The sequence below is a fragment of the Pseudophryne corroboree genome, chromosome 10 (genome assembly GCF_028390025.1).
Source record: "Pseudophryne corroboree isolate aPseCor3 chromosome 10, aPseCor3.hap2, whole genome shotgun sequence".
Classification (NCBI taxonomy): Eukaryota; Metazoa; Chordata; class Amphibia; order Anura; family Myobatrachidae; genus Pseudophryne; species Pseudophryne corroboree.
Genome location: NC_086453.1, coordinates 101,880,178 through 101,892,345, shown reverse-complemented (window position 1 = coordinate 101,892,345; position 12,168 = coordinate 101,880,178). Strand labels below are relative to the sequence as shown.

The 12,168-nt window shown below is 50.1% G+C and overlaps 1 protein-coding gene across 4 annotated transcripts in view; it reads right to left on the bottom strand.

The window, feature by feature from the left end:
- Positions 1-12,168, bottom strand: part of ZSWIM9 (zinc finger SWIM-type containing 9) — a 62,613-nt gene that overhangs the window by 23,052 nt on the left and 27,393 nt on the right. For 3 of the 4 annotated variants that reach the window (XM_063942671.1, XM_063942673.1, XM_063942674.1), the window contains one exon: positions 5,759-5,877. The gene's annotated coding sequence lies outside the window, so the exon portion shown is untranslated. Of the gene's footprint in view, positions 1-5,758; positions 5,878-6,168; positions 6,205-12,168 lie in introns of all 4 variants that reach the window. The other variant, XM_063942672.1, reaches the window with a different exon arrangement.

Genomic DNA, 12,168 nt, shown 5'->3' with positions numbered 1-12,168 from the left:
TCATGATTGTTAGCTGCGCACCAAGCAAAGTAAGAATTCCAGACCCTATGATAAATCAGAGCAGAAGCCGGTTTACGGGCCTTCAACATGGTTTGAATGACCGCCTCAGAAAATCCTTTGACCCTCAGAACGTAAGCTTCAAGAGCCACGCCGTCAAAGCCAGCCGGACCAAATCCTGGTATACACAAGGGCCCTGAACAAGGAGGTCTGGGTGTTGTGGAAGTAGAAGAGGATGCTCTATCGAGAGACCCTGTATGTCTGAGAACCAATGCCGTCTGGGCCACGCTGGAGCGATCAGAACGCTGCTTGAGGATCCCTTGTCCTTGCTCCGAAGACTAGAACCTTGTGATTGCGTCGAGACGCCATCAGGTCCACATCTGGAAGGCCCCACCCATCCACGAGGAGTTGAAACACTTCTGGATAGAGGCTCCACTCTCCGGGGTGTACATCCTGACGATTGAGTAAGTCCGCTATCCAGTTGAGGACCCCCGAAATGAACACCGCCAATATGGCTGGTAGATGGCGTTCCGCCCACTGAAGAATCTTTGACACTTTCATCATAGCCATGTGGCTTTGAGTGTCTCCTTGATGATTTATGTACGCCACCGTGGTGGCATTGTCTGACTGTACTTGAACAGGCCTGTTCTGTATCAGATGCTGGGCCAGGTTCAGAGCATTGAACACTGCCCGCAATTCCAGAAGGTTTATTGAGAGGAGGGACTCCTCTTTGGTCCACCGACCCTGAAGGGGGTGTTGCTCCAACACCGCGCCCCAACCTCTCAGACTGGCATCCGTCATCAGATGGACCCAGTTTGAGATCCAGTAGAGACGACCCCTGTTGAATTGTTGGTCCCGCAGCCACCAGTTCAGTGACAGACAAAACTCCGAAGACAATGAGATCATTTGAGACCTGATACGGTGAGGCAGGCCGTCCCACTTGGCAAGAATCAGTTTCTGCAGAGGGCGGGAATGAAATTGAGCGTACTCCACTATGTCAAAAGCAGACAGTGAATCGACACACGCGGACGAGAAAGGAAGCATCGAATTTTGTCCTGAAGGTTCAGGACCTTCTCCTGAGACAAGAACAACCTCTGGTTGAGTGTGTCCAACAATGCCCAGAGTTTCACCATGCTCTGAGCGGGGACCAAGGAGGATTTCTTCCAGTTGATGAGCCACCCGTCTGCTTGCAGAAACTGGACCGTTAGATCCAGATGACGGAGGAGAATTTCTGGGGCATTCGCCAGGATCAGCAAGTCGTCCAGATACGGCAGGATCCGGACACCCTGACAGCGGAGTAAAGCTGTTATTACCGCCATGACTTTCGTGAAGACTCACGGAGCCGTGGTCAAACCAAAAGGTAACGCCCGAAATTGATAATGGAGGTTAACAATAGCAAACCTCAGGTACTGCTGATGCGACATGGCAATAGGAATATGGTGATAAGCATCCTGTATGTTCAGGAAGACCATATAGTCCCCAGGCTCCTAAGCCAGAACAGAGCAAAGAGTTTCCATCCGAAACTTGGAGACTCTCACCAGTTTGTTCAAGGACTTTAGGTTGAGAATGGGTCAGGAGGAACCATTCGGTTTCGGGACTAGGAACAGCGGTGAATAGTACCCCTTGCCTCTCTGAGCCAGAGGCATCGGCAATACCACTCATGTGTCCAGGAGGGATTGTACCACCAAATTAAGTGTTTTTGCCTTCACCGGATCCGAAGGGATGTCTGTCAGGCAAAATCGATGACTGGGTACAATTCTTGAAGGATATGGCGTATCCGTGAGTGACGACTCCCCGTACCCAGGCGTCTGAAGTGGTCTTCAACCATTCCTGGGTAAACCTTAGAAGTTGGCCTCCCACCCTGGGATCCCCGCCCCGTCATGCAGCAGGCTTGTCTGATTTGGAAGCAGGCTGACGGGCAGCCCAGGCACTTTTAGGTTTGGGCTTACAGGATTTGGAAGCGAGTACCTGTTTCAGGTACGCCTGACCTTTTGCTTTACCTGGAGGACGAAATGAACGAAAGGAAGTACCCTTAACCTTCGGGACCGAAGGAGCAGTACTAGGTAGACATGCCGTCTTAGCAGAAGCTAAGTCAGCCACAATCTTGTTGAGATCCTCAACAAAAAGAATGTCTCCCTTAAAAGGGAGCATCTCCAAGGTTTTCTTAGAGTCCAGATCCACAGACCAGGACCTTAACCAGAGAATCCGGCGAGCCAAAATGGACGTAGTAGAAGCCTTGGCCGCCAGAATACCGGCATCAGAAGCAGCCTCCTTAAAGATAAATGAGATGCTGTGACAATATACGTGAGGCATTGTCTAGCATTATCTGGAAAGTTGGACTGCAGCTCTGCTTCCACCTCCTGAGCGCACGCTTCAATAGTTTCTGCAGCCCAAGTAGCTGCAGTAGTGGGACGATGCACAGCTACTGCGAGGGTGTAAATAGCTTTTAAGCAACCCTCCACACGCTTATCAGTCGGTTCTTTCAGAGAGGTGATGGTAGTTACAGGCAGAGCAGAGGATACCACCAGCCGCGCCACTCACGAATCCGCCGGTAGCGGTGTTTCCCAATTCTTACTTAGCTCCGCAGCGAGGGGGTAGCGAGCCAGCATCTTCTTGTAATGTGTGAATTTCTTTACTGGATTTTCCCAGGATTCCTGACGTATGTCAACCAAGTGGTCAGAATGAGGCAAAACTTGTTCGATAACCTTCTGACGTTTAAAACCTATCCGGTTTCTTAGAGGTAACAGGTTCTGGGTCATCGTCAATTTGAAGAATAAGCCTGATAGACTCCAACAAGTTAGGAACATCCACCTGCAAAACAGATTCCCTATCAGAAGCATCTGGGTCAGTATATACGCCATCTTCATTAGACGATGTGTCTGGAACATGGGTGGATTGTGAGGAAGTAATGGCCCGCTTAGAGGACCCCTTGGTCTTAGGCGGGCGAGAGTTAGGTTTTTGTTTGTTCAGTGAGTAATTCAATTGCTGTAACCGAGTGGACAGGAGATCTGCCCAATGGCGGATTAACCGCTGGGACAATATGTGGCTGTACCGGCACCTGGGGTCCCATAGGAGGTGTGAGTCTAGTTACCAGCGTATTTAGAGAAGAAAAAGTAGCCCAAGGTGGGTCATTATGAACCCCCGTTGCTACGGCCCTGCTGGGGGGCAGGGAGCCCCCAGAACCTGAACCCTCTACTGCTATCTTGTCCTCCAAATTGTCTGCAACGTCACCACCACGCAGTGTGGGATCAGCCGCAGAACCGTCGCCCCTTGAAGCGGACATATGAAAGCGTGAACCAGGGGCAACACAGTACAATATCAGCAGTATAATACCTTACCAATAACCCCCTGTGCAGTGTGATAGCACAAACAGAGGATTCAAGAGGTATAAAGTGACTGAAAATCACAGAAAAATACACAATAAGTATATCCTGTGAAACACCTATATCAACTAATAACCCTGACGCACTTAGACCCCCTCAGGGTACAGAATATAGGGATAGCAAACTGAGTGAGATACACAGAACAGAAATCACGCAGTAGCTATATGCACACACAGTCACATGTACAATGCAGAAATTAGGACAAGCAATAAAACTGCACTGGACTAGCAATACGAAGTAAAGCTTCACAGATCAATAGATATATCAATGCACAGTAAACACTGGATGTATATCGCAGGGTACTTGTACTACGTAACCCTGGAGTAATGCACTATTTCTTAACTAACACTGTCACCAGACAAGTAGATTATTTAAGTGTCCTGTAAAATGCACAGCGCTGACATGCAGGCGGCTTTACAGAGGAGGTTTTACCAAACAGTCCCAGGATCAGCTCAGCATGCGGTAATGGCGCCCAAACGCAGAGAGAGAGAGAGAGAGAGAGAGAGAGAGAGAGAGAGAGAGAGAGAGAGAGAGAGAGAGAGAGAGAGAGAGAGAGAGAGAGAGAGAAATGCAGCTCCAGGGCGGGAACATTTGCTCTAAATGGCGCCCTGGGGCTGGGGGAGGGGCTACAGGTCAGAGCCTTATCCCCTTGCTGGACTTCACCACTGGGTACTGTGGGCCAAATGTAAACGGTTTTTAGTAAAACCGACCTGTGCCTCTGCCCTGGTGGTCTAGTCGGGTCTCTGTACTACCAGTGTCCACGCCAGCAGGCGTCCGCCTCCCACTGGCCGCGCCGGATCTTTATTTCCAGCGGGTTCCACTTGGGGGACCCTCTTACCTCCTCCCTAAGTGCGGCCACGCGATCCCGAAGAGCTGCGGCTGGTGTGTGCGCCTGACGTAGAGAACCAGAGCCTCCGCTGTAAGTTCCCGGCAACCAGGGACACGGGAGTATACAGCGCCGCTGGTGGAGGTGATGGAGCTGCAGCAGATGTCAGAATGACATCTAAGAGTGCCTCTGCTGTAGCCCTTGAAGACTTTTTTCTTCACTTTAAAAAGCTATTTTCAGGGCTGCTGGAGCAGCCCTGCCTGTTAGCTGCCTGCACTGCAGGCACCAACTTACAAACTGAGCTCCTGTGCACGGAGGCGGGGTTATAGAGGAGGCGGCGCAGAGCATCTTGGGAACAGTCAAAGCTTTAGCCCAGGGGTGGGGAACCTGCGGCCCTGCAGCTGTTGTTGAACTACACATCCCAGCATGCCCTGCAAAAGTTTTAGCATGACCAAATAGGAAAGCTGTAGCAGGGCATGCTGGTATGTGTAGTTTAACAGCAGCTGGAGGGCCAAAGGTTCCCCACCCCTGCTTTAGCCTGTTGGTACCTTGGATCAAGATCCTACTGTACACCCCCAATGTTATTCCCTGTGGAACCCAGTGTACCCCGCTGCAGAAATATGAAATTATGCTTTTGAAAAACATGGTAAATATCACATCCCCTGTATTATTACCTAGATCCAATATGTATCTTATCTTCTCACTTCAATGTATTCTAAGCCCAGGTACACACTTGGCCAATGGATCTGTCCGACCGGTTTATCAATTTGTCAGATTTATGCACAAATGACCTTGTGCATACACACTTTCCAATCATCCGCCTTATATGTCTGGCCAGGAGACCTATTTGAATATGCCCGCCCACTTGTGACATCATTCAATGGATTCTACCGACATTTTTAGTTTCTATTTTTGCAATCCCAATTTACAGACGTATTAGCTAGTATCGCCTTAGTCCATTCTAGTTTTAGGGGAGAATCCAACTGTAGACGAGGGGTGCGAGTTGCTGTTGCAGCAGCGTTGGAAAAAAAGTCCAGCAACAGTCCTGCATCTTGCAACCCTCGCTGCCCGCTCTTACCTTGAATTCGCATCATTCTGCACGCAACCCACAATTAGATTCTCCTCTTAACATTTTAAAAGTTCTGTCTTTCTCACTCCAATAAGTCTAGTCATTTCTTAATAGACCACAGGTTCTCAAACTCGGTCCTCAGGACCCCACACGGTCCATGTTTTGCAGGTCACCTGTAGATTTTTAAAATGTGACAGTTGGTTATACACAGTGCACCTGCTGGGTGACATGGAAAACGTGAACCGTGTGGGGTCCTGAGGACCGAGTTTGAGAACCACTATAATAGACCAAACTCAAAATATTGCTGCATGAAAGTGTCAGTCTAGGCTAGCCTATCACCGCATTCTACGCATGTCCACAGGTATTCCATAATATCGTTATGTTAAATATTGACCAGTTTTGAGGACAGTTTGAGAGCAACGTATACACAACAACTATTTCATACTAACAATAAGTTCTCCCGTGTAACAATCAATCTCTTACTTCGGCAGTAGGTGACCGTCGGGATGGTAGAGTGAATCTTGGTGATGTTTCTAGACAGGCAAGGCAAGTATTGGTTAGATGTCAGTTTGGCAAGGAGTGCGTCCCAAAGACGTGTACACCTGGGGGGGGGGGGGGGGGAGACAAACAATTAAATCTCTGACAAATCATTATGTGGTCATTTGCCTCTGCACAAACACTGAAAGCCAATGCTGCAGATACAGTAGGTAGATGCAGAAGGATACTACTCTCACCATGCTGATACACAAGTCATGGGGAAATGCACAACAGGCCTAGATTCTGTTTCCTTACTAAGGCAGCATTAATAGGTCAAGTGTCAACTAAACTTAATGGTAGCGGATGTGTCTGTCACTATTAGATCAGAGTCGAACGCTGACTTACTGGCAACTTACCAGTCTCCTCTAGTTAAGCAAAAATCTTTGGATAACCTAGAACAAGAAGTGAGAATGAAGCCCTTACAGTACAGTAATGTTTGATACAATGTGGCACCTTGACTAAGTGCAGATTTGTTATTTGCATAACTTTTTTTTTTTACTTTATTTATATCTTTATCACCATATAACGCATATAACATAGAAAAGACAATACGGGACTGATTCAGAGGTGCACGCCAGTCCGCTCTGCAGATATCGCTGTTTTCAGCAACTGCGCGTGTGTCGGAGTCTACATAAGCAAATACGGGCAATACAGAGTTGTACCCATCTCAGCAGCAGCTCCACTGTTGTCCTCTAGGTGTAACTAAGAGTCTGCACCGAGTATAAGTGTGCCGTGGGGGTGTAGAAGTAACAGAGGGCTATTCCAAGAAGCAGCTGATTTCTGACGGCTGGTTAACAATTCTGTTAGGTTAAAACAGACTTAAGGTCCATACACACGGAGCGATATATCTAAATGATTTGGACTATATAGTCAAAGTCACTATAGACTATATAGTCAAAATCGCTCAGAAAGTTAGTTCATATCGCTCTGTGTGTACACAGGCAACGATAGCGATGTGCGTCCCCGCCAGGTCGCTGGGAAAAAATAGTCTGTGCAGGCAAGTAAATTTTCACTAGGTCGCTGATAAAGTTAGTGCAAATCGCTCATATTTTTTTGGCCCCAGCGATTTTGATCTCATCAATTCTAGCCACTCCCCGCTGCTCACTTTGTTACCTCAGTGCGTGCCGAGCGGAGGCTGAAGAGGAAAGAGCCAGCAGCATGAGTAAGTATACTTCTCCTCAGCCTGGCATAGTATCCGGCCAGGGGCAGGGTGAAGGCGTCGGGGGGGGGGGGGGGGGGTTTGGGGTGGTGTATGCACAGTGGGATGGTGCGGGGGGGTGTATGGCTGTACAATGGTATGGCGCGGGGGGGGGGGGGGGGGGGGGGGTGTATGGCTGCACAGTGGGGGGGGGGGGTACGGGGGTGTATGGCTGCACAGTGGGATAACGCTTAGTCCGGAGCTTCCCGGTGCGTCTTGCAGGCTGGCATATAGAGGAGACAGGGGGCAGCTTCTCTCAGGCTGACGTGCTGTGAGAGGTGACAGCCGTGGGGTGGGAGCAAGGTTCATGAAGGGGGGTTGTGATAGTGCCATGCTGCCAGTCTATGGGGAAGGGGGAATGATGGTGCTGTCCTGTCTGTGGATGAGGGGGGTAGACGGTGGTGGTGCTATTGTGTGTGAGGGATTGATGGTGCTATGCTGCGTGTGTGTGTGTGTGTGTGGGGGGGGGGGGGGTGCACTTGTCCCACCAGTCTATGGAGGGGGCATGATGGTGCAGTGCTGTCCTGTCCATGGAGGAGGGATGGGAAAGGGGGGGGGGGGGGGGTGTCTATGTTGTGTCAGTCTATGGTGGCGGGCGGGATGGTACTGTCCTATCTGTCTATGGGGTAGAGGGAGATGATTCCACTGTCCTGTGTCTATTTGGGGGGCGGGGGCAGGGGGAGAATGTTGGTGGTGTGATGTCTGCCTATGGAAGGCAGGGGGCTGCTGGTGGTGGAATAGCAGCTTTTTCATAGCTTTCTGTCTATGGAGGGGGTGGGGTGGTGGCTGCACTGTCTGTATGTGGAGGAAGGAAGGGGGGGCGCCTGCGCTGTCTGTATGTGGAGGGAGGAAGGGGGGGGGGGGGTGCCTGCATGTGGAGGGAGGAAGGGGGGGGGGTGCCTGCGCTGTCTGTATATGGAGGGAGGAGGGGGGGGGGGGGGTGCCTGCGCTGTCTGTATGTGGAGGGAGGAAAGGGGGGGGGGGGTGCTTGCGCTGACTATGTGGAGGGGGGGGGGGTGCCTGCGCTGTCTGTATGTGGAGGGAGGGAGGGGGGAGGTGCCTGCGCTGTCTGTATGTGGAGGGAGGGAGGGGGGAGGTGCCTGCGCTGTCTGTATGTGGAGGGAGGGATGCCTGCGCTGTCTGTATTTGGAGGGGGGGGGGGGGCATGTGCCGTCTGTATGTGGGGGTGCATGCACTGTCTGTGTGTGGTAGGTGCCTGCGCTGTGTATGGAGGATGTAATATTAAACACTATGTGCGCTGCCTGGCCACAGGGACACACTCGGCACTATCCCACTGTGCAGCCACTCCCTCCGACCCCGGACACTACTGGAACAAACTTCACCGGATAATAGGTGAAGGGTTTTGTTTTTTGTTTCTCTGACGTCCTAGTGGATGCTGGGACTCCGTAAGGACCATGGGGAACAGCGGCTCCGCAGGAGACAGGGCACAAAATAAAAGCTTAAGGATCAGGTGGTGTGCACTGGCTCCTCCCCCTATGACCCTCCTCCAAGCCTCAGTTAGATTTTTGTGCCCGGCCGAGAAGGGTGCAATCTAGGTGGCTCTCCTGAGCTGCTTAGAATAAAAGTTTAGTTAGGTTTTTTTATTTTCAGTGAGTCCTGCTGGCAACAGGCTCACTGCATCGTGGGACTAAGGGGAGAAGAAACGGACTCACCTGAGTGCAGAGTGGATCGGGTTTCTTAGGCTACTGGACACTAGCTCCAGAGGGACGATCACAGGTTCAGCCTGGATGGGTCACCGGAGCCGCGCCGCCGTCCCCCTTACAGAGCCAGAAGAGACGAAGAGGTCCGGTGAAATCGGCGGCAGAAGACATCCTGTCTTCAGACTAAGGTAGCGCACAGCACCGCAGCTGTGCGCCATTGCTCTCAGCACACTTCACACTCCGGTCACTGAGGGTGCAGGGCGCTGGGGGGGGAGCGCCCTGAGACGCAATATAACAGAATACCTTAGGTGGCAAAACAGAATACATCACATATAGCTCCTGGGCTATATGGATGTATTTTAATCCCCTGCCATTTTACACAAAAAAGCGGGAGATAAGGACGTCGTGAAGGGGCGGAGCCTATCTCCTCAGCACACAAGCGCCATTTTCCCTCACAGCTCCGCTGGAAGGACGGCTCCCTGACTCTCCCCTGCAGTCCTGCTTCAGAATCAGGGTAAAAAAGAGAAGGGGGGGCACGTTTGGCAGCAAATAAATATATTAACAGCAGCTATAAGGGAGTAACACTTATATAAGGTTATCCCTGTATATATATATATATATATATATATATATATATATATATATATATATATATATATATATATATATATATATATATATATATATATATATATATATATATATATATATAGCGCTGGGTGTGTGCTGGCAGACTCTCCCTCTGTCTCTCCAAAGGGCTAAGTGGGGTCCTGTCCTCTATCAGAGCATTCCCGGTGTGTGTGCTGTGTGTCGGTACGCGTGTGTCGACATGTATGAGGAGGAAAATGATGTGGAGGCGGAGCAGTTGCCTGTGTTGGTGATGTCACCCCCTAGGGAGTCGACACCTGACTGGATGATTGTATTTAAACAATTAAGTGATAATGTCAGCAATTTGCAAAAAACGGTTGACGACATGAGACAGCCGGCAAATCAATTAGTGCCTGTCCAGGCGTCTCAAACACCGTCAGGGGCGCTAAAACGCCCGTTACCTCAGTGGGTCGACACAGACCCTGACACAGATACTGAGTCTAGTGTCGACGGTGACGAGACAAACGTAATGTCCAGTAGGGCCACACGTTACATGATCACGGCAATGAAAGAGGCATTGAACCTTTCTGACACTACAAGTACCACAAAGAAGGGTATTATGTGGGGTGAGAAAAAACTACCAATATTTTTTCCTGAGTCAGAGGAAATAAATGAGGTGTGTGAAAAAGCGTGGGTTTCCCCCGATAAAAAATTATTAGCATTATATCCTTTCCCGCCAGAGGTTAGGGCGCGTTGGGAAACACCCCCTAGGGTAGATAAGGCGCTCACACGTTTATCAAAACAAGTAGCGTTACCGTCTCCTGATACGGCTACCCTCAAAGAACCAGCTGATAGAAGGCTGGAAAATATCCTAAAAAGTATATACACACATACTGGTGTTATACTGCGACCAGCAATCGCCTCAGCCTGGATGTGCAGTGCTGGAGTCGCATGGTCGGATTCCCTGACCGAGAATATTGATACCCTGGATAGGGACAATATTTTGTTAACTATAGAACATTTAAAGGATGCATTACTATATATGCGTGATGCACAGAGGGATATTTGCACCCTGGCATCAAGAGTAAGTGCTATGTCCATCTCTGCCAGAAGAGCGTTATGGACGCGACAGTGGTCAGGGGATGCGGATTCCAAACGGCACATGGAAGTATTGCCGTATAAAGGGGAGGAGTTATTTGGGGCTGGTCTATCGGACCTGGTGGCCACGGCAACGGCTGGAAAATCCACCTTTTTACCCCAGGTCACTCCACATCAGCAGAAAAAGACACCGTCTTTTCAAACTCAGTCCTTTCGTTCCCATAAGTACAAGCGAGAAAAAGGCCATTCTTTTCTGCCCCGGGGCAGAGGAAGAGAAAAAAGACTGCACCATGCAGCCGCTTCACAGGAGCAGAAGCCCTCCCCTGCTTCTGCCAAGTCTTCAGCATGACGCTGGGGCTTTACAAGCAGACTCAGATATGGTGGGGGCCCGTCTCAAGAATTTCAACGCGCAGTGGGCTCACTCGCAAGTGGATCCCTGGATTCTACAGGTAGTATCGCAGGGGTACAAACTGGAATTCGAGGCGTTTCCCCCTCGTCGTTTCCTGAAGTCTGCTTTACCAAAGTCTCCCTCCGACAGGGAGGCAGTTTTGGAAGCCATTCACAAGCTGTATTCCCAGCAGGTGATAATCAAGGTACCCCTCCTGCAACAAGGAAAGGGGTATTATTCCACGCTGTTTGTGGTACCGAAGCCGGACGGCTCGGTGAGACCAATTTTAAATCTGAAATCCTTGAACACTTACATAAAAAGGTTCAAATTCAAGATGGAGTCACTCAGAGCAGTGATAGCAAACCTGGAAGAATCAGTTTCAGACGCTGCCGTTTGGATTGTCCACGGCACCTCGGGTCTTTACCAAGGTAATGGCCGAAATGATGATTCTTCTACGAAGAAAAGGCATTTTAATTATCCCTTACTTGGACGATCTCCTGATAAGGGCAAGATCCAGGGAACAGTTAGAAGTCGGAGTAGCACTATCTCAGGTAGTGTTACGTCAGCACGGGTGGATTCTAAATATTCCAAAATCGCAGCTGATTCCAACGACACGTCTACTGTTCCTAGGAATGATTCTGGACACAGTCCAGAAGAAGGTGTTTCTCCCGGAGGAGAAGGCCAGGGAGTTATCCGAGCTAGTCAGGAACCTCCTAAAACCAGGACAGGTCTCAGTGCACGAGGGTCCTGGGGAAAATGGTGGCTTCTTACGAAGCGATTCCATTCGGAAGATTCCATGCAAGAACATTTCAGTGGGATCTACTGGACAAATGGTCCGGATCGCATCTGCAGATGCATCAGCGGATAACCCTGTCGCCAAGGACAAGGGTGTCTCTCCTGTGGTGGCTGCAGAGTGCTCATCTACTAGAGGGCCGCAGATTTGGCATTCAGGATTGGATCCTGGTAACCACGGATGCCAGCCTGAGAGGCTGGGGAGCAGTCACACAGGGAAGAAATTTCCAGGGCCTGTGGTCAAGCTTGGAAACGTCTCTTCATATAAACATTCTGGAACTAAGGGCCATTTACAATGCCCTAAGTCAAGCAAAACCTCTGCTTCAGGGTCAGGCGGTGTTGATCCAATCGGACAACATCACGTCAGTCGCCCACGTAAACAGACAGGGCGGCACGAGAAGCAGGAGGGCAATGGCAGAAGCTGCAAGGATTCTTCGCTGGGCGGAAAATCATGTGATAGCACTGTCAGCAGTATTCATTCCGGGAGTGGACAACTGGGAAGCAGACTTCCTCAGCAGACACGACCTTCACCCGGGAGAGTGGGGACTTCACCCAGAAGTCTTCCACCTGATTGTAAACCGTTGGGAAAAACCAAAGGTGGACATGATGGCGTCACGTCTAAACAAAAAAC